The sequence below is a fragment of the Dreissena polymorpha genome, chromosome 7 (genome assembly GCF_020536995.1).
Source record: "Dreissena polymorpha isolate Duluth1 chromosome 7, UMN_Dpol_1.0, whole genome shotgun sequence".
Taxonomy (NCBI): domain Eukaryota; kingdom Metazoa; phylum Mollusca; class Bivalvia; order Myida; family Dreissenidae; genus Dreissena; species Dreissena polymorpha.
The window spans coordinates 16,907,370-16,930,445 of NC_068361.1; the positions used below are offsets into that span (position 1 = coordinate 16,907,370).

Genomic DNA, 23,076 nt, shown 5'->3' on the forward strand with positions numbered 1-23,076 from the left:
CAGACAGTATACCACAGAGAACACAACAGAGAGTGCAGAACATACAACACACCACAAACACACTGCTGACAGTAAAACACAGACAACACAAACACACAACATACAGTGACGCACAGAGCGAGCACACAACCGACAGCGCAGTAAATAAATTACAACACAAATACACATCAGACTGTGCAGCACAGAGATCACGAAACAAACAAACGACATACTGTGTAAAATAGAGAACACATCACAAACATGTGACATACAGCTTTACACAGAGAATACAACACACTAACAACATACAGTGCAGCACAGGAATGCACATCACAAACACACAACTGACAGTAAAACACAGAGAACACAACACAAAAACACAATAGACAGTGACACTCAAAGCACAAACGCACAACAGAAATTGAAGCACATAGATAACAACGCAAATACACAACAAACAGTGCAGCACAGAGAACACAACACATACATATAGTGAAGCACGTTAAACACAATACAAACACAGGACAGAAAGTGCATCGCAGAGATCACAACACAACCAAATGACAGACAGTGCTGAACATAAAAAGCAACAGAAATAGACAACATACAGTGTTACACATAGAGCCCATCACAAGCACACAACAGAACAGAGAGAACACAATGAAATTGCACAACCGACTGTGCCGCACAGAGAACACAACACATACACACAGTGTAACAAAACATAAGCACAAAACAGACAGTGCAGCACAGAAAACAAAACACAAGCACACGACAGAGTTCAGCATAGAGAACACAACAGAAACACGCAACATTGTAGCAAATCGAGCACACACACACAGCAGACAGCGTAGCATATACATCACAATACAAAAAACACCTCACACAATGTAATACTGAGATCACAACACAACCACAAGACAAAATGTGTAAAACAGAGAACACAACAAAAACAAATTACATAAACAAATTACATACCGCGTAACTTAGATAACACAAACACACAACTGACAGTGCAGCAAAGAGAACAAAACGAAAACACACAACGCACAGTACAGCACAGAGAACAAAACGAAAACATGACGCACAGAGCACACAACATAAACACACATACAGTGTAACACAGTGATCAAAACACAAATGCACGACGAAAAGCGTACCACATATGTTACAACAAAAACACACAACATAAATCATAACACAGACACACAACATTGTAGCACATCGAACAAAAAAAACTCAGACAGTGTAGCACAAATATCACAACACAAACACACGACATAGATATTACACAAGCAAACACAAGAGACCGTACAGCACATATATCACAACACAATCACACAACACAGAGTGCAGAAAAAAAAACTACACAAACATATGACTGACAGTAAAGCATAAAGAACACAACACAAACACACAAAATACAGTGCAGAACAGAGAACACAATGCACACACACAACATACAGTATAACAATACAGTATAACACAGAGAACAAAATGGACACACACAATAGACAGTGTGATATAGAGATAATAAAACGAACACAGTACATCATAGATAACACTACACAAACCCACGGCTGGCAGTACAACACAGAGAAAACAACACAATCACGCAACAGACAGTGTAACACAGAGAACACAACAAATACAAACAAGAGACAGCATAGCATAAAAAACAAAACACAAGCACACAACATACAGTGTACCACAGAGAAAACAACACAAAACACGGTTGACAGTTCAAAAACCAAATACTAAGTACAACACAATCACTTAATAGAGAACAAAATGCAAAAATACGACTGACAGTGACGCACAGAGCACACAACATAAACACACCACATACAACGTAGCACAAAGATCACAACGCAAATACACAAAAGACCGTTCAGATAACACAACACAACAGACAGTGCAAAAAGAAAACACAAACACACAACAGAGAGTGCAGCACAGATATAACAACACAAACACACAGCAGACAGTGTATAACACACATCACAACACAAACACATGACATAGAGGGTACCACAGAGGTAACAACAAAAACAAACAACAGATCGTGCAGCACAGAGAGCACAACACAAACACACAACTGACAGTGCAGCAAACATAACACAACACACGCACACAACAAACAGTGCAGCAAACATAACACAACACACGCACACAACAAACAGTGCAGCACAGAGATCACAACACAATCACACAACTCACAGCGTACCACAGAGACTTAGATAGAAACACACAAGAGATATTACAGCATAGAGAACACAACAAAATCATATTACAGAGAGTGCAGCACAGGGAACACAACACAAGCACAATACATACTGTGTAACATAATGAACATAAAGAACACAACACAAACACACACCAGGCTGTGCAGCAAAGAACGATAGGCAGTGTAACGCAGACAATACAACACGATCGAACAACATAGAAATCATCAAATAGAACACAACACAAACACACAAGTGTTTCACAGTGAACTAAAACACACAACAGTGTATCACAGCGAACACAAACGCATAACAGACAGTGTAACAAAGACATCAACACACAACAGACAGTGCAGCACAGAAAACAATACAAACAAACAGTGGACATTATAACACAGAGAACACAACACAACAGAGAGCGCAGCACAGAAAACACAGCAAAACACATGGCTGACAGTAAAGCATAGAGAATACAACACAACCACACAGCAGACAGTGTAACAAAGAGAACACATCGCAATCACAAAATCGACAATGAAGCATAGAAAACACAACACACACACACACAAAAGACAGTACAACACAATGAACACAATTCAAACACAGGACAGAAAGTGCAGCACAGGTAAAGCAACAAAAATAGACAGCATACAGTGTTACACATATATCATAACACAATCAAACAACAGACAACATAACACAGATAACACAACACATTCACAATAAAAACTGTACAGAAAAGATAATACAACACGAACATACTACAGACAGTATAACACATACATCGCGATACAAACATGCAACAGACAGTGTAACACAGAGAACACAACATTAAAAACACACACCAGACAGTGAACCACAGAGAACAAAACACAAACACACAACAGACAGTACAGCCCAGAGATCACAACACAAACACATGGCATATAATACAACACAGAGTTCACAACAAAACACACAAAACAAACAGTGCAGTACAGAAAACAAAACACAAAAGCATAACAGACATTATAACACAGAGATCACTTCACAAACATAAAAGAGACACTGAAACACAGAACACAACACAACCACACAACATATAGCATACCACATAGATAACAACACAAGCACACAATACCTGTACGAAATTTTGCACCCGGAATCGACACTGAATCGCAAACTAAATTCCGGGCGTACAAAATATTTCCGGACGTATTTATATATATATATGATTTTCAGAAGAGGGGCGGATTCCGGGCGTAATCCGGGCGGAAAACAGGGACGAAATATGTAAATGAGGTTGGACGGAATTTTAAATTACGGGCGGAAAGCAGTTTACGGGCGGAATTCAGATTACAGGCAGAATGTTAAAATTACGGGCTGTAACTTAGATTACGGGCGTAATTAAGATACTGGGCGGAAATCGGATAACATGCATATTGTAAATATACCCATATCAGGACAGGCCATTTGAAAAAAACAAAAGGTGATCGCAAAAGCTCACTTAGGTTAACTCAAAACTTGTCAAAATTATAAAGATACTATGTAAAATACAAAATGTATATCTTGTCATATTTATTTTAAGATAATACATTTTTAAAAGATGGATCATCATTTTATACTTGATACTTCTGCAAATGCGGAACAAATGCTGAAAATCCCTGCATTTTTTCTGCGGTCACAAAGAATGTACGCATTTTCGTTCCGCATTTCGGTGTTACTTTTAAGAGACAATGTAGCTTTTGAAGACATACAAAATGCGAATTAAAACGTGTATAATTAACTTTCAACGCAATCATGAGTGTAAAGAAAACGATTTTTTTCCAACCTGCCATTTGTAAACGTGGTAGCATATATGGTATACAAACAGCATAATAGCAGTATGATTTCTGTTTACAAATGGCAGGTTAACTTATTCATTCAAGACTCCTGTCATATAACGGGCACTGTTTACACTACACTACTGGAAAGCATCACCTACACTGCAGTAAGGAAAAAAACACAACAAAAACCGTCACAATTCTTTTTTTGGTCATGATGGGTGGGTCATTTCAACAGAGCAAGAGTGCACGGACGAGATGGTATTTCACCCTACTAGCCGTGCCGACACGCTCCACCCAACATGTTTTAATTGTGTGCATAGGAGAAAAATTATTTACTTATCATATTTATTTACAACATTATTTACACCTATAGGGGTTGCACTGTGAGTAAATGCGGATTTGCCCGCGTGAGCACTTAATGTCTTCCGATACTGCGTGGAAGTATGTTGTCTGTGTGCTTTCCCCAGCCTTCGTAGTCAGTAGCTGTTTACAGCTTGAGAGAAGGAAAAAGAGGGTCTCGCGGAACCCTTGGTTTTGTTATCTAGAGCGATATTTGGTTTAAAAGAAGGATTAGAGCTTTTCCATAGTGGTCGAAAAAGGCCGAGTGACCTGCGTGTTGGGGAAAACGTACCCTTCCGTCGTTTTAGCATTTTGTGATGTTGATGTTGTACCGAGTTACTTAATTCTCATATTTCAGCTAATATGTATATAACTGGTTTCGATTTTTTGAGGGCTATACTGTAGCCTGATGATCACAATGTGAAGTGTATTATAGATTATTGTTGTTGTTCTACTGTGTTTTAGCATGACTGCCCGTTCCCGTCCATGGCGTCCTCACAGGGCGCAGCCCAAGAGGCCCCCATGACACTCGTCGATGTGGCCCGTCGGTTACCCCTGTGAGGGGGTAACTATGGCCAGGTGCAGTCCGAGCTGGCCCGGAAGAGAGAGCCGTTAACACTCGTTGAACGGCCCGTCGTCCGTGCCCGCCCGGGTACACCCTTCACTACCAAGTCCATGGATCGGGTCCGGCAGACAGGATACACGTTGTATTATTATAAGTATGTTTATGTCCCTAGTTTCCTATCTGTGTAATTATTCTGATATCGTTTTTTCTGTAGTCATATTTGGTCGAGTTGTGTTAAGGTAGTTTGCACGTTATTTAGTGTCTATTTGGATTTTGAGTGGCACGTGCACGCGTTTTATTAGCACGCTTTGCGGGAATCACGTTTTGTCAATATACTCATATTTGATCTTCCCGTAATCCTAGGCGAGGTAATTGCTATGCTTTTCGTCACAGTTCAATAAACATGCGTGTTTACTAATGCACGGGATGTTCGTGTGTTTTAGCGGGTATAGCGTCATTCGAGGTCCGCTTACAGGAGACAACGCACGTTGTGGTTCAATATATTTGTTAAAAGTTTGATATTGTGTTGGAAAAATGTCGTAAAATCAAGAAGTTTTGTCGGGGAATTTTAGCAATTCATCGGCTGTTGAGCAGTCGTTGCTCAGCAGAGAAGTAGAATGTTCGTTTCAGTGTAGAAAATAAATTAACAGTATCAAAAAGTTTAGAGATTTTATAATTTGTTTTGTTTTTCATGATGGCTAACGTGATTTACATACTTAAGTTTCTTCTTTGTTTATTCGATAAAAGCGGACCGCCTTCTACATTTGGTGTTTGTTGTATTGTTTGTTGTCACTGGTTTGCTAGTAAGCAAAGAATCAATTCCCATTAAAAAGTTGTTAAAAAATGTGATTCGTCAAAAAACATGGCCACAGGAAGTCGTTGAACTTTGCATGTTATGCGTTTTTGCTATTTATTCATTATGGAATGAATAAACTTTTTTTCTCAAACTTAAAGTTTATCAAAATACACTTTGAATCCAAGTGTATTTTGATAAATGGAATAAATTTTTAATTATTATAGATAAATGCATACATGTCGAGCGTGAAAGGTAGACTAACATGTTAACTATCCATAAATGTTAACCCTTTACCAAACGACACATTTTGGACTGCCCTAAATTGAAAGAGATTGCAGACGAGAAATAATATTGTAAAGGACTATTTATAAAGTCGCTGGGTGGGGTAGAAATCATTGTGATAAAAGGAGAAATTGCTCATCATGAGCAATTTCTCCTTTTTGAAACCGGAAGTCCTGTTTTCAAAACGAAAACAAACTCTTCAGAATGAGTTATGGTCTATTGGAAGGTGGAGAATGGCATTTGGTACTTAATCATCCCATATCTACAAAGAAATTAAAGTTATATCATTTTTTGCCGGTAATATGACAACCCATCAGTTCAAAAGCTCGATCGAAAACATTTCTGCTTATGCGCGGACCAGTCTAAAACGTTGTTTACATAATTAGTTCCAAGGTCACAACAACAACAAGAACAACAACAAACCTACATGCATGCATGGGAATCAAGTCTTTTTGCGTCCGTTTGTAGACATTATCTTTACTTTTTGACGATGCTGCGAAGCATCGTCTAAGTTATCATATCATGAAAAAATTCTTCACAATGGCAACCTATGTAAAAGACCGAGCCAGTCCGATTGAGATAGCTCGATTTTTCTAATCGGCATACCTCGCTGATTATCATTGATAAAGGTATAGGAAGCTTAGCTATAAATAGGACAGCATATTCTAGGAAAAGATTTAATAATAGTTTAAAAACGTTAATTTTAAATCAGTTATATTCAATCCATTATATGTTTATAGATCAATAAAACAACTATGCATTTTCTGTATTGTATTTGACATTTGTCGTGATTCAGTTAATACATTGCGAATTAAAACGTGTATAATTAACTTTCAACGCGATTATGAGTGTAAAGAAAACGAATTATTTCGAACCTGCCATTTGTAAACGTTGTAGCGACTATGGTATATAAACAGCATAATAGCCATATCATATCTGTGGTACTCGCTCTTCTGCGTGCTTTCTCATTTTGCATATTTTATAAACTTTTCAAACATAAATTACAGAGCCACATCAGTGCACATACTATGTTTGACAATTACCTTATCCTGTTTCATTCGTTTGTTGGATATTGTTTGCTGTTTTAAACACATATTAGGTCATATCGCGGAGATTTAGTTAACCTTACCATGTGTTCATGGGCGAACTCACGTATTCAAGTGCTCTTACGACTATGTACTCATACCCACTTTCGATCGGGAACCATCATGAAATTATTGCCGTACTTAAAGAACAAACATGCCTAAGCTTATTGAATTAGAGAAAAAGAACAATAATCAAAAGAGAAAAAGTATATGTTCAAGCACATGGGATTGTGAAATCACGTTCGTACACATAGCATCATTAACTTAGGAAAGGAAACAACAAAATATAAAGCTTGGTATGATATACATGTGAAATTAAAGAGCATGGTGTAATTAAAGAGCATGTCAAGTTTTGAATTTATATGCTGAAACGTAATGTTATAACCCACAAACGTTTTACTGTAACAAACAGTTTTTTAAGATAAGTGGTACAGAAAATACACGTCGAATACCTTTTTAAAGATATATCTTGTTGTATGTGATCGAGAATGTAACCCGCCTCCCAGTTTCGCTGAAAGGATCAAGCTGCCCACGGTTACTACTTCCCCGTACCCCTAATGTTTTTTTCGTACCCTACATTTTTCATACCAAATTTTTTTCGTACCCAATTTTTTTTCGTACCCAAATTTTTGCTCGTAACCAAATTTTGTTTCGTACCCAATTTTGTTCGTACCCAAATTTTTTTCGTAACAAAATCGTATTACGTTGTTAATTTTTTTTCGGCATAATTGTTGTACCCACAATTTTCGTACCCATTTTTTTCCTACCCAAAATTTTCGTACCCACATAAACAATTGTGGCGATGTAGATAAACTTAAATAGATGCTTTTATATCAATCCTCTTCAAAAGCATCGTCACACCAGTACTGTCAGTACTTTGATTGAAGCATGGGAGATGTTTATCAATAAAAAATCTATCAATACATGAAAGCAGAAGCACAACTATTTATTTTATTTTTTGGAAATCAATGTTTATACAGACCATCGGAAATTGGGTCACGAAGCTGTGGAAAAAAATGTCGATTTTGTTGTTTTCTTCTGATTTTCTTGTAAACATGAGATACAACCCTGTCATTTAGTGTCATTTTAGATCAGATGGTGACTGCTCACAAAGCAATTGAAGTAAGAACATGTGCTATGCATGTTTTTCTTATAAACTGAAAATAGTCGGGTTTTATTTAAATATGTCGAAAGTGACCATATATCCGCATAAAAATATTTCGGATGACATGTTAATTTCATGTCTCCTTTGAAGTGTTTAAACCAGTTTAATAATATCTTATTGATTTTAAAAACGCAACTTCCATGAACACAATTATTTTAAGAAAAGTCAATATATGATACTGCATATGATAAACTCAAACTTTGTATCCAAGAAAAGGTGTTGGAATTAATGAAGTGCAATGTTCTTAATTATCGTATATGCTGCTTTTTAATTACTAATGATTCGCTGTCACATGCTTGAGTACATTTCAGCCCATGACCATTGCACGCTTTTTTCGCATAAAAAACAGTGGAGCGATACAGGGCCATCATAGTCCTCTTGTTAACTTAAGCTGTAGTTTAAAATTCGTTAAATGATCTTGATCGAGTAATTGATAGTCCTTCCAGTCCTTTGGGCTGAACCAGTACATGGTGTCTTGTGTTGAAAAGTTGATAAAATTACCAGAGTGTGGATTAAAGTGGACATAGAGCTCAGTGTTCATCTTGTCTCGGATTTTTATGCACAAGTCTATGTCCTGTTCTTGAAAAAGTAAGTAAATACCTCGACACAAGGTTTTGTTTGGAAGTCAAGCTTTTTACTAACCATCCAAATTTATTTGACCGAATTGCCCTGCTTTCATGCATGCTATCAATTCAGATTCATTAATAATATAACTTGGCACATGCTTCTAACCAAATTAAATATGTCTTTTTTCAGGCTGTGCTATGATTTGAATACTGTGACTGATCATGAAAATATATGAACTGTGCTCTGTGAAAAGGGGGTCTAATGCATGTGCGTAAAGTATTTTCCCCAATTAGCGGGGACATTTTACGCTTTTGAAAGTCCATTCTTGGCAAAAATCCAGTTAAGGCAGAGAGTGTCTTCCCTGATTAGCCTATTCGAACTACACAGGCTAATCTAGGACACTTTACGCACATGGCTTAAACACCCTTTTCACAGAGCACAGCCCATATTTATTACACAGAGTGTGCTATTTTTAATCTCAGCTACTTGCATGATAATATGATACTTTGTCCCTTTTTGTGCTTTAAATAATAATATTTAAATGAAATTATATTTATCATCAGGATTAGATTATGTGTGGAAAGATGTTTGTAGTTTGTCACCCATGGTTGAATGATAGATATAAGCATATAGGAGGTTTTTGTGTGACGTCACAAGAGGGGTTTTCCGTTACTAAAAATAGATTGGCCGTCAACTTCTCGATCGCGGCCAATTACATTGTATCAGAGTAAAGGTCGTCGGAAGACTTAATACTTACAATTTCACAAAACAAAGCTATGAATACCCGTATTTTTTTAAGTAAGACTTTAATAAATGATATTTCAAAAATTATAAAACATATAATAATTTGAATATTATTATAAGTGGTGTGGAATCGATAGTGTTATTTTTCATCCACGATTGAAATTTAGTGTAAGGGGTGCATTGAATCAGTTATAAAACAAAGCTCTAAAATAGCTCAATACATTTCAATCTTGAAATGTAGTTTTAATTTTCTTTAACATTGAATGAATTTTCGTTTCGTTTACATTGAATGAAAATATTAATAAATTTAAGCATTCCAAGTGAAAAACACCTGCATATTTTGCAAATTGAACTGTCTTTGCATGTACACGTATATTGAAAACTCTTTTGTAGTGATAATGAGCGATACAAGTCTAGCATTTTGTTATACCATAAATCTACACATTTTATATATTACGCAAGTATTTTATATCCGTATAATGACCAAACGCGATTGCTTGTTTTCATGATGATTTTTCGAACACTGCAGTAACGCACGATCTTTACACATCATAGCAGAGTTTACATTTGCAGGTACCCGTTAAATACGTTAATTGTGTAGCAGTAAATTTTTAAAATATTTTAAATGTATAGTGATTAAACACTTTATTGTTATGTTTAAACTGGCTAATATATATACTTAATAGTTCCAAGCTGTTAATCCATTTCAGACAAATGTCTTCTTTTTTTAATATGTTCAAATATTTTATTAAAGCAACTGTTAAGTTTTTTACTTAATATGCCAAGAGATGACATGGAGGTATCATAAATTGTGCTTAATGACCAGACACATGTGGTTTATGCAGAGACCCCATACAGAGTCATACAAGTATATGTCCCTGGGTTTATTACACACTGTTTTCTTAGTAATTGTCTGGACAGTATCCGATCATATCGAGATAATCGGTTTGCGATAAACAAAGGGGCAATTAAACACTGGGTTAAAAATGTTGAAACAAAGAGTGTAAAAACTGGTGTGAACAATCAAAGACCTATCAATATATATTGATAGGTCTTTGGAACAATTAAATAAAAGCATTAACATTTATCAAGAGGATTTAGTTATTAACCTGTAACAAGGTAAGTTTTTACAGACAAATAGGTTCAATCAGTTTCTATATGTTGATTACATAAATTCAATCAATGTGTTGTTTGTTTTTGTCATTATTTGTGTTCGTTTATTGGATTCAATTTAATCTGAAAGAATTTCACGTTCTGAGCATTTTTTGTTCTTCAAAAGGGTCGCGAATACGATTGTAACCTTATCACGATGCGGTTCATCACATGCAAACAATAGCAGAATGGCCGCGGTTTTGACGGCCAAAATTTGAGCATGCGCAAACGTGACGTCATTATCGGAATCCCCAAAACCTCCTATAACAAGTGACTCCAGACCTCATTTATCCAGTCTTAAAACACCATCAAATCAAGCTTAAACCAAAGATCTACTTGAAAAAAGATACTGAATGTTTCATACACAAGCAACAAATGATGAATTCTTTCACATGCCTTATGTTAATAAATTAACAAATATATAACTTTGCAAGATAGGCGTGTTGTGTGTGGCGTTTTTTTGTTGCCGTTGTTGTATTTTTGTCATATTGTTCAATTTGCTAGATTTGATATTCTTGAAATATTGTGTAACGATGAAGTATTGCTTAACGATGAATTATTTTGTTACAATTAAATATTGTGTAGGGATAAAATATTGTGTAGCTATGAAATGATTTACTACAACTGTTTGTTTATTGCTTTTATTCAGGGGAGAGAAAATGTACAGTTGAAATGACTGAGTTATGTACTATAAATAGATCAAAACGGTTGAATGAAAACATAAGCTATTTTTAGACCATGGTTGACTGAACCTACAGCTTTTTTAGATTGCCTTGGGATTTTTAGAAGCATAATTTATAAAGTTATGTTTACTTCCGTAATAGAGAAATGTAATAATTTGTGATAAAACACTTACAATAAAAAAAGGTTTAATAATAAAACTCAAATTTTAAAATCATATCAAATTTTAGACATAGTAATAGAAAATTATAATGGAACAATTTCTTAAATAATTAAATTATAGAAAAACTTTATAGATTCAGTTCTTTAGACAGTTAAACATGCATCTGAATATCGTGACTGAGTATAAATTGTATTGTGACCTTATGAAATTGGCCATCAGGTCGGGCTACCGTAACCTCGTGAAGAGGCCAGTAGGACCTGTAAATAAACTCTGCAATACACACATGAAATTGGCCATTCAGGTCGGGCTACCGTAACCCAAAGACCTATAGATAACAAAGATAACACAGTTTGGAATCTCTCGTCTCCGCTATAGCGATATGCGATAATATCTATCGGCGGACGCGGGTCACGTGACATTGATTTTGGAGATGTCTGTAGATTATTCCCTGTTCCAGCTGCTGTCGGCCATTTTCTTATAAAGCAAACAATTATTCTTTGTAATTAGTCGTTAATATTTGATGTCGTAGGGTATTCTGAGCATGATTTGGTTAGTTTATATTATTTTGATATTGTTATTAACAATATTAATGTGTTAATTAGTGTTTTTAGCGCTCGGTTGTCAGTTTGCAGAGCAATGAATGCCTGAAAGCGCAACGTTACGAACTTTACGTAGTGAGCAAAGTCGGTCTCCGAAAAAAGACATATTGAATATTTTTTGTGTGATTAGAAATAAGTATTTATTTTCTGTCTTGATAATTCTTTAGGTTTTGGTAGTTATTATTCTAATTAATTATTAATTCATCGGAATTTGAAAGAGAACACTGGATTCGTTCATTTTCGATAATTTTTGAAAAATTGAAAGGCCCGAAGCATTTTTCTATAAACTTCTTAATTAAGCATCACATATTGATAACGTAAGATTTTTATGCTAGGTGAGATGTTAATCTATGTATGATTTATAAAAAGTAGACGAAAATGAGGTATTTTAAAGGATTTTGCCTTTGTACAATTTGTACTATTTATACTGTTATTTCATTCAATCAAGTGGTTTGTATTTTGTTTAAACACTTTTCTATTTTATTTCTCATCCCATATATTTGAAGTAAGATTTTTATGCTAGGCAAGATGTTAATCTAAGTATAGATTTAAACAAACTACAAGAAAATATTCAATTTAAAGGATTTGGCCTTATACAATGTTGGTACAATTTTAAGCTCTTTTCTTCTGTTGTACAAGATTGCTGTCAAACGTGTTTTTGTTCTTATTGATAATTTTTTTCATTTTTCATCCCAAATCGATTAAGTCAGATTGTTATGCTTGGTGATATGTAATTCTAGGTATGATTAATAAAAAGTAGACGAAAATAAGTCATTTTAAAGGATTTTGCCTTTGTACCTTTTGTACAATTTTATACTGTTATTTCATTGAATAATTTTTCACACCTGTCGTCAAAGTGGTTTGTTTCTTTGTAAAAACTTTTCCATTTCTCATCCCATATCGTTGAAACTAGAAGAAAATATTCAATTTAAAGGATTTGGCCTTATACAATGTTGGTACAATTTTAAGCTCTTTTCTTCTGTTGTACAAGATAGCTGTCAAACGTGTTTTTGTTCTTTTTGATAAACTTTTTCATTTTTCATCCCAAATAGATTAAGTCAGATTTTTATGCTTGGTGATATGTTAATCTTGGTATGAATTATTTAAACTGGAGGATAATGTTCATTTTAAAGGATTTTGGCCTTGTACAAAGATGGTACAATTTTAAGCTCTTTTACCCTATTATACACACATGTTGTCAAACGTGCTTTGGTTCATTGTGAAAAACTTTGTCATTATTCACCTCAAATTGAAGAAATAAGATTTTTATTCTGGGTAATATGTTTATCTTGGTATGAATAAAAGAACTAGATGAAAGTACAATGTATGGGTTTAAATTCTCATTTAATATCTTATTTTATTAGTATTACCAGTTTTCCTGTCAATGTTACACATGCAAGTTAATATACAAACATATTTTAACAGATAGCTGTGAGCTTACTATTAAAACACAAACAAAAGCTGTGAGATGACTATAAAAACCACAAATTGTCATTGTTAAAAGCGTAAGCAATAGCAGAGCACACGTTATTAGTTTCAATATTCCCATACTGATTGTCCTGATGTTAAACTTCTGGTACAGACCTATAGTCCCAGTTTATTTCAAATTACCGGTATTCAGTGACTTTAAAGCATCTCTCAGGCTGGCGGATGTTTTCTTTTCATTTTTTGCACTTTTCTTATTTATTAGTTTTGTAATTGCAAAACCTCTTACAGTAAGAAATATATATAGTCTTGTATTCTCGTGAACAAATTGGACACACATATATATCTTTCTTATCAACACTAACACTATGTTTATCAGTACAAACAGAGTCATTGTCAGTATAGTCCCCTTCAAAAAGCTCATCAAGGTCTAAATCACTATCACTCCAAGCGAAAAAATCAGGGTCTCTGTTACGCGACATGATTGCACAAATGATACAGAATTTAAACATGTAAAATCCAAAATATGTACTAGTATGTCCAACTTATAAGATACACAATCGAGAATAGCCTTCTTTAAACAGTTTTATACCGCATTTCATTGTGTTTATAACGTACTATTATAAACAAGTATATTAAAATCTAACACATTCACAACAAAGACTTACCTTAATTGGACATCACAATGACATATAAAGAATGAATTCGCCGGCCGCGGCAACTGATCACACAATTAAAATCAATCAACAACGCAAACTGATAATTGAAGTAAGAATCCCTTCTTTTAATTAATTATCAAGAGTAAAGAAAAAACACACAAAGCATCTTCAGTTCGCTAATTGATCCGACGATTAACACGCGCGTGAAATGTTTTTGTTTTTTTTCTTTTCGCAAAATCCTAGCCCACGATACTGAAAGCTTAATTTAATTACCAAAAGAAAAAAACTGGATTACAAACAAAACTTTAATAACCTATAACTCACGAATAAGATCTAAATAAAAAGAGAATTAAACAATTGAAAAACAATCTACACAATCAATATTGAAATAAGTCGAACTAAAACCGTTTTTGGATCGAACGATCATAGCATTTATTATACTGTAATGTTGTTTTAATCAGAGACCTAGATCTATGTGTCCACATATATCTATCCGTTTTGAAATAATAATATTTTATAAGGTTTTAACTGTCTGAAATACCAAATTATACAAGAATATTTTATCAGCAAAAGCCTTTCAAATAAACTATTCAACAGCATTCTCGCCGCGATTTGGAAGTTCTTAGCGCAATTGCTTCAATGATCGCGGCATTATGAATTCTTATTGTAGGTAAATGAAATCGAGATTTTATAAAAACATAATTACTCATGTTTCTATGAAACTTAATTTTATGAAAATCGGATCATTATTGACCAAATTACAGCCGCCTTTCTACAGCGCCGTAACATTTTCGCATAACTTTTCTCGATAATCGTAGCCGTTGCTACTGACGCGTCGCTATCTTATCGCAATCGTGATACACCGGCTATCTCCGGACTATTCCGATTGATTCATGGAATAAATCGTCTGCTGATCCCAAGTGTACTTATCAGTTTCTCGACCACGTGACCCCGCCGAGAGATAGCCCGATAAGGCGCGAAGTTTCCAATCTGTGATATCTATAGGTCTTTGCGTAACCTCGTGAAGAGGCCAGTAGGACCTTTAAATAAACTCTGAAACAAAAAAAAATCAAATTGGCCAACGTGCACGGAACTCTTTTAAAAATTAAAATATTTGGCGAATACCCGGGAAGCCGGGGTAAATTTGACCTACTTTGGCTCTAAAATTAATCTTTTTCCCCTGAGAGGTCACAGGGGCAGGTCGGGCTACCGTAACCTCGTGAAGAGGCCAGTAGGACCTGTAAATAAACTCTGAAACACACACATCAAATCATACATACCTGGTACAGGGAACACCTTGATCAAAAAGTAGGTTTCCCCAGGAAGAGGCCCTTCCATTGCACTTCGGTTGGGCTGACGCCTGCGATAGCCCCAAATGTGGGTTACTCGGGTACGCAATTTATTTGTGTGGGGTCTGCGTTCGCGCTAACCCTGAAAAACTAGCAATTCAAAAAAGTACCATAGAGATATGTTGGTATAATGACAAACGTTTACAAATTAAATGCATTGACTACCAAAAGATTGATTTATACTATATTTTTCAACCACCAAAAGAAGTCATTTTTTTTTAATCTGAAACGTTTTTGTTAATGCAGTTTGCCATAATGGAAGGTTAGAAAACAACATTTTGCCAATTATATCTTCGTTAGCCGATTTCGAAACATTCAACATTTGTTGATTTGTTGATTTTTTTCATGGGCTTTTAAACAATTAGCATCAGCCTTTGCAGACTGCATGCTTGGCAAATGTTTAATCCCTATTCATCAAAAGTGTTGGGCCGAGTTACAAAATTGTTTTAAGCCCAATTTTCTCTAAATGCCTGGACAGTATTTGGCGTGATGTTTTTTTTTCAGATTTATACAAGAATTTGTAGGGGAGGGTGTGGTAGCCATGAAAGACTACGTACATAATGTGACGAGAGAATATTTCCAGAATAACAGCGGCGTTGAGAGAACAATTGTGCTAGGTAGTTTGCTTTATTGCCAAGATCATTGTTTTCAAACTTGGAAGGACTCCTTTTAATGCTTATGTTTAAAACTGCTGTGTCAGTTTTATAAAAGATGCTATAGCTTCTGCTCCACCATAGTTTAAAATGTACAGTATACCCTTTACCTTGAACCTATTAGGGGTTATGTCGTTTGAATGCCTTAATGAGATAATTTATTATGTGCGGTCTATTTGTATTTTTCTTTGTTCCATTAAAATTTCCTGTGCAGATTGCTTTAAGCCAAGTTTTCCCAAGACGAGGCTCAATTACTCATGGAGTTACTTCCCCTGTAACCAGTTGAATAGTTACTCATGGAGTTACTCCCCCTTTCAGTGCTTCTTACCAGTTCAATAGTCACTCATGGAGTTAGTTCCCCTTATTGCAGTGCAATAGTTACTCATAAAGTTATTCCCCCTTTCAGTGCTTCTTACCAGTTCAATAGTTGCTCATGGAGTTAGTTCCCCTTATTGCAGTTTAATAGTTACTCATAGAGTTACTCCCCCTTTCAGTGCTTCTTACCAGTTCAATAGTTACTCCCCCTTTCAGTGCTTCTAATCAGTTCAACAGTTACTCATGGAGTGAGTTCTCCTTGCAGCTCCTCCGGAGATCCTCACGCCGCCTGGCAACAAGGCGGTCACCGTGGCAGAGCGAGTGGTGCTGGCTTGTTCTGTGGGTGGTGACCCCCCGCCAAAGGTCGTCTGGTTGAAGAACGGCCGCCCTGTAAAACTCAGCGACAGAATCCGACAGCTTAACACTGGGTCCTTGGTCATATACGACTTTACAGTATTGTGTTTCACATTTTGGATACATTTTCGTTCATAAATATTAACAATGCTGTAAAATCATTCATATTGTCAGCTTGACATTTTGTGTTGTTTTTTAATTACTTTTTCGTGGACCCAAATATTTGTGGACAACTGATTTGGGAAAAATTATACATGTATATGGTATAAAACATAATAGTTTGATGATCCCCAGCTATCAAAATTGGCCCAGCCCTCGGGGTAACTTGTTCTTCTTATGCGTATGTATTGAAAACTTTAAAACTATCCCCTCTGAAACCTCAAGCTCCACAGGTTTGGTATTTGCTATGTAACATTAGATAGTGGTCCTCTAGTTTGTTCGAATTATTACCCTAATTATAATTAACTCAATATCTCAAATACAAGGTCTTATGTTCACAGTTTGAAGTTCGACCCAACCTTTATTGAAAACTTAAAATTCCATCGCTGTAATCATTAACGTTTCGAGTCAGTAACTGTGTTTGCCAAAAATGAAAATAAGTATACATACTTATTAAATAAAATTCGATCTTACACGGAAACCAAATAATAATTATAGTTGGTTTTTCCAGAATACAGGTGGAAGGACATCTCTTGTGAAAGCGATAGCCGCGGCCAACGTCGAAATATGTTTGCGATTGCTTCTTAAAAGTAAGTGTCAGGGTGGGCTTTATACTCTTCACTGAATTGTTTTAAATCATGAGATTTGTCATACTTACATTTGACAATATTTATAAGGTACTAGTCGTTTAATGAACTGGATGTTAATATTAGACAAAAACAGATAAGCATTACATTCTTTTTTGTTTCACTAACATGTAGAGTGGAGGTGCGGACACAAATCGAGCCGTCTTTGTGTTGACCGATGAAAAAGATACTGTCTGGCGCGATTCACAAATGTTAAAGACAAAACTAAAATCCCTTAAAGGTTTGTTATGAGAATGTGCTTTATTACCTTAGAAGCCTAAGGTGAAAATACTGTTAACACTGCTTTATATACGAGAACTTCCGCATAGTGATGGATATTGATGAGCCGACCAATGAAGTCATATGTGACATTAACATAATCTTCCAATTAATAAGGGAAGCAGTTGATTAAAAAGATAACGTTAAATATTATCGAAACGAAAATTATTCCATTAAGTTACATCTTATCCACTCGGTTGTAATCTTTGTGTTGTTCGCATTTTAAACCCTGTCTTTAAAATGCCGGATACATTCAAGTACATTGCGACATTCGCGTATTATTCCCTATATGTAAGGGTAATGTCGTTTGTTCTTAAATGTTAAGAAAACTAAAAATTGTAATAACTCATAAAGTACATATAAGGTATTATCATTTGAATTGGTATGCACATTGGGCTAAACGTTTGTTATCCGTGCCCCTGTTCACCCTACCTTCTGTCTGTCGATCAACAACAAAATGAAATAACTCGAAGAGAACATAAGTTACTATTAAAAATTGTGGTAGTGTAAATATGTAAAGATTAATAAATGACTCTCAATTGGTCATGTAAGGTTGTTATTAACATTAAAGTACACTTACTTAACACCGCACACATCTTAAATCGCATTATACAAATGTATACATGATGGTAAACACATCAAGACGTTAAGATATTTATTTATGTAAATCACTTTTTATGTCACAAAAGATCTTGAAAAATCTGTCGAATGTTCAACGAAATCTCAGTGTTGTTGTTTCAAACGAACATCAGTTTGGATGATGAAACTTTGCATTTGAAAAGATAAAAGGAACTATGAAGGTTATGCGCCTTCAACGTGTGGGGTCTCCTGTATACCTTGCAATTATGCCTTAGCCTTGTTAATAATTGTAAGCATCTGTTCTTATTCGACACCAACTAATTGTCCTTCATTTGAATATATCGTTCTTTTCAAATTCACATTTGATCAGCAAAACTTCTAATAATATGATTATATCATCTCTTAGCGTACTTGAAGTTTTACGACAAGTTGCTGAAAGGCTTTATTGGCGAGGACTGGTAGGTTACTCGGATTTTCATTTCAACTTGTTTTAGCTTGTACATTTCCCTCACGAAGTTCTTTTTGCAGTAGTCATTCTTTGATGGAAGTTTAACACGGATAACTTAAACTTTTAAATTGAGTAATTATATACACCACCGTTAAATATGTATCAAAACGGGACATAAATGATGGGCACACGGCGTTTGAGTGTTAAAATGCGGAGGAGTGAGTGGGGCCCTCAAAATAATTCGCTAATTAATTGTTAAATTGTTCTCGTTTTTGGTACAAGACTTCGCCGATTGGTAAATGTAATTTTGCAACTGATAAATAAGAAGTAGGGCGACTTAAATATTAATTTGAATTTTATAAAGATCTCTTGAACGTACGTATTTTAGTTGTATATTTAAAAGGGGGAAAATTTCCATTTTCAAGTTAGATGCAAATTTTTTAATTTGACTCGGTGGAGTACTTCTTACTTGTCGTTTAAAATAGCGGCCGTTTTCGTAGAAGGAAAATATTGTGTAAACGTTCATAGAAAATCACGATTGTGCGGGATTTTGTTGCGTTTTTTTAGCGATTTTACTTCTTGAACAAGAACCAAGTAAGCAGTTACATATGTGCATGTGTTTTTTCCAGGGACCGCTTAATTTATTGTGTTCCTGCGTCAATTTACTTTGCTATTATGTTTGAGATGAATGCTTGATAAACTAAACATGATAATAACGGCGAAGATCATATCATATTTATTATCGCAGGTGCACTTTTTTTAAAGTAGGAAACGACTGCAGTGTTTGTTTTGTTGTTTGTTTTGAGAAAACAAAATTTGCGTGTGAACAAAAACTTTCGTTTGTTTATGGAATGTGTAATATTTGGCGTGCAGAATATATTGGAATAAAGGCATATTTTGTTAACTTTCTATATGGAATATTTTTTATGGCAGAAGGAACATGTTTAGAAAGATCAGAAACATATCCGATATAACTATTACTACACGGTTATATCGGACGCCTTTTGGTGCTTTTTGATGTATGAAATATTTGTATTGGTATGATGCTTGCTGAAGTGAAATCTACCAGCCAATTGTACTACCTTTATTATTTTAAGAACAATGAGTATCTCAACATAAAATCACACACCTATTTATTATCACTGTGTTAAGTGATCATTCAAACATTTTGAACATCACTCATGCCTTTATTTATACGGATATGTGTATGTTTGTTAAAAGTTTATCTCTTACCTTTGATAACACCCAGACTTAAACGTTTGGCTGATAAGAGCTAACCGTATCTTTATTTAACACTCCTAAATTAAAACCTACTAGACATGTGACTTTTACTGTATATGTACATTTAAGAACAATAGTACTTTATTTTGTATTGAACAGACGTTAACCATATTCATAGTTGTATACATTGTTACATGTATTTAATTTTTATTAACGCTTGTTCGTGATGTACTTAGTATGAATTCCCAGGATTTGCGCCTTTAGATGCTTCGTTTCATCTGTTGAATTTAAGTTGAATTGGGCGATACAATAAAGGTAAGAGTCATGTTTTCATTGATTCGTCATTACAATTTAAATCCAATTGATTTATTAATAACTTTCGTACGTACAACTAACATAATCTTTACGATACGCATATATAGACAAAGAGGAGTCTTTATTTTTGGAACTGGATTATGTAAATAGGTAACAATATGTAAGTGGTTGATTTTTTATTAAATCTTATGATGTGAAATACCGATATAGAGTGCTTTATTAACATGTATTTAATTTTTACATAATTTCGTATTTCATTCCACTTCCCATTTATTATTCCAAATTGCCTCCTTACTGACTCCTCATTGTCTCCTCTTCAATTTCTAAACATTACTCCTATCTACTACTCCATCCTTCTTCACTTCATCCTACCTCACTTCATCCTCACTGCCTTTTGCCTGCCCATACCCGCTCAATTCCTCAAAAGTTCAAAAGATTACTCCTCCCTTTTACACAATTCTTCCTCACTTCTTCCGCACATTCTCTAAAATTCTTCCCCTATATGTTTACTCAATCCACTGACTCTTCACATCCTCTTCAAAGCCGCATCAATTCCTTCTTATTCCTTCTTTCTGTCATCTCATTAATTCCCTTTTCGTCATTATTTCTTTCTGATTCCTCATAACTCTCTCAACATTTATTTATCACTACCTGCTAATTCTTTGTCATGCCATCACACGTCTCCTCGCTTCTAAGCTATTATAAAGAGGCTTTTGAGAGAGAAAATATTCACGGGGCAAAACATTCGAATAATACAAACAATGGTGGAAATAAATCTGTCTATGTTCTTTTAGTAGCGACCAGATTTTGGTCGTTATTACTAACCACCGAATACAAACAGTACCAATTCATAATTAATATAGCTGAACAGATATTTTAACTATTTGTACATCTACTTATCTGCAAGATTTTCTCCGTGACTTTCCACTGGCGTTATTCATTAAGGCTCGATTTTCGTTGTTGACTCAGCTACTACTTTAAAGTACCGCGGGTACTCTAAAGTATACTACTATGTACTCCGGGTATGGAAAATACGCTTAAAGACAACCGGTCATACTCCGTGCTACTTTTGAGTATCTGTTCCGTACTCGGGGCTACTTTGTGTATACTTAATAGTATCCGGTGTACTTTTAAATTGTTCCTGAACCGACAACGTAAAGTATTGTGGTTAGATTGTCCAATTAAAAAACTCAAGTAGTCATAGAATGTGTGGAAAGACAACATGGTCTAAATGAAATACTTAAATACCATATAGTTCAATCGTTGAGAATAGACGTATGCTACATACATAATATGCCATATGAGGACGCATATAACAGTGCTAAATGTAGTTCAAGTTACATAAAAGCATACAAGTGTGCAGTTTGATTACGCGTTTACATTCATTTACTTGATACTTCCTGTATGGTTTTCTTTCCCGGCAAATACTACAATAAGTGTAAACAAGTGCACGGGAAATGTGATATGCCCTTTTTATTGATTTATACATAATATCAGCATGACTTCAAACTGTCATACGTAAATATACAATACACTACATACAACATTTGACGTGTTTGATATGCGACTTAAAACATAAAAAATCAGTAATTTAAATATAAACGTTTTATTTCAACCTTAATTTTCACGATCGGGATATGCACTGCGCATCTTTAAAAAAAGGATATTTCTTGCTATCATTATCGTAGTTTCATACAAAATGAACACAGGTAAAATAGTCAATTGGTAAATTAACAACTAGTTTTTATGTAATTTCGTATTAATTTTTCATACTTAAGACACACTTAAGATAATCAATATACTTTTAATATAAATTGAAACCAAGAAAGAGTCAAATAAATAACCTGTGGCATTTGTTTTCGCAGTCTCGTATTGTTTAGCAATATAAAGTACAGTTATCACCATTATTAAAAGCGGCTTTATCACATTAAGGGTCAATAAACAGGACAATGTAGCATGACACACCGACATCAATCACCCTTTCGGCATGAGAAGTCTTAAAGTACCCAAGGCACCCAGTCCTCCTGCTATGTGACGATATCACCAATCGATTTTGTAACTTTATTCAACATTTATTTTGTTTTAACGTGGCAGCATTTACATAATATGCATTTAATATAAAACAGTACAAATAATACAAATATATAAAGAAATGAAAAAAATAAAAATAAAAATGAAGATGTTGATGATGAGGATAGGAAGGAGGAGGAGGAGGAGGATGATGATTATGATGAAGAAAAAGAAGAAGATGATGATGATGAACGCATAAAAGCTCAAACGCACAAACGAACGAACGAACAAACAAACGGACGGACGCATGAACGAACAAAAAAAAAAACGAGCGCACGACCGACAGGCCGGCTCGCTCGCTCGCTTGCTGACTGAAAGAAATTACGAACGAACGAACGAACCAAGAAACCAATGAATAAGCTCACGTATGCACAAACCGAATGAATAGATAAATAGATAGATAGATAAATAAATAGATGAATAAATAAATAAAGAAAGAAATACATGAACGAATGAATAAACGCATGAATGAACGCA

The 23,076-nt window shown here is 34.9% G+C and overlaps 2 protein-coding genes and 1 non-coding gene across 4 annotated transcripts in view; 2 read left to right on the forward strand and 1 right to left on the reverse strand.

Moving 5' to 3' along the window:
* The window catches only part of LOC127839489 (collagen alpha-1(XII) chain-like), a 308,993-nt gene that overhangs the window by 225,227 nt on the left and 60,690 nt on the right, over positions 1-23,076 (forward strand). The gene's annotated exons all lie outside the window — the stretch shown is intronic.
* Positions 1-23,076, reverse strand: part of LOC127839150 (ral guanine nucleotide dissociation stimulator-like 1) — a 357,707-nt gene that overhangs the window by 207,289 nt on the left and 127,342 nt on the right. The gene's annotated exons all lie outside the window — the stretch shown is intronic.
* On the forward strand, positions 15,504-15,666 carry LOC127840204 (U1 spliceosomal RNA). The gene has a single exon (XR_008030471.1). It is a non-coding gene; the product is annotated as a U1 spliceosomal RNA (small nuclear RNA).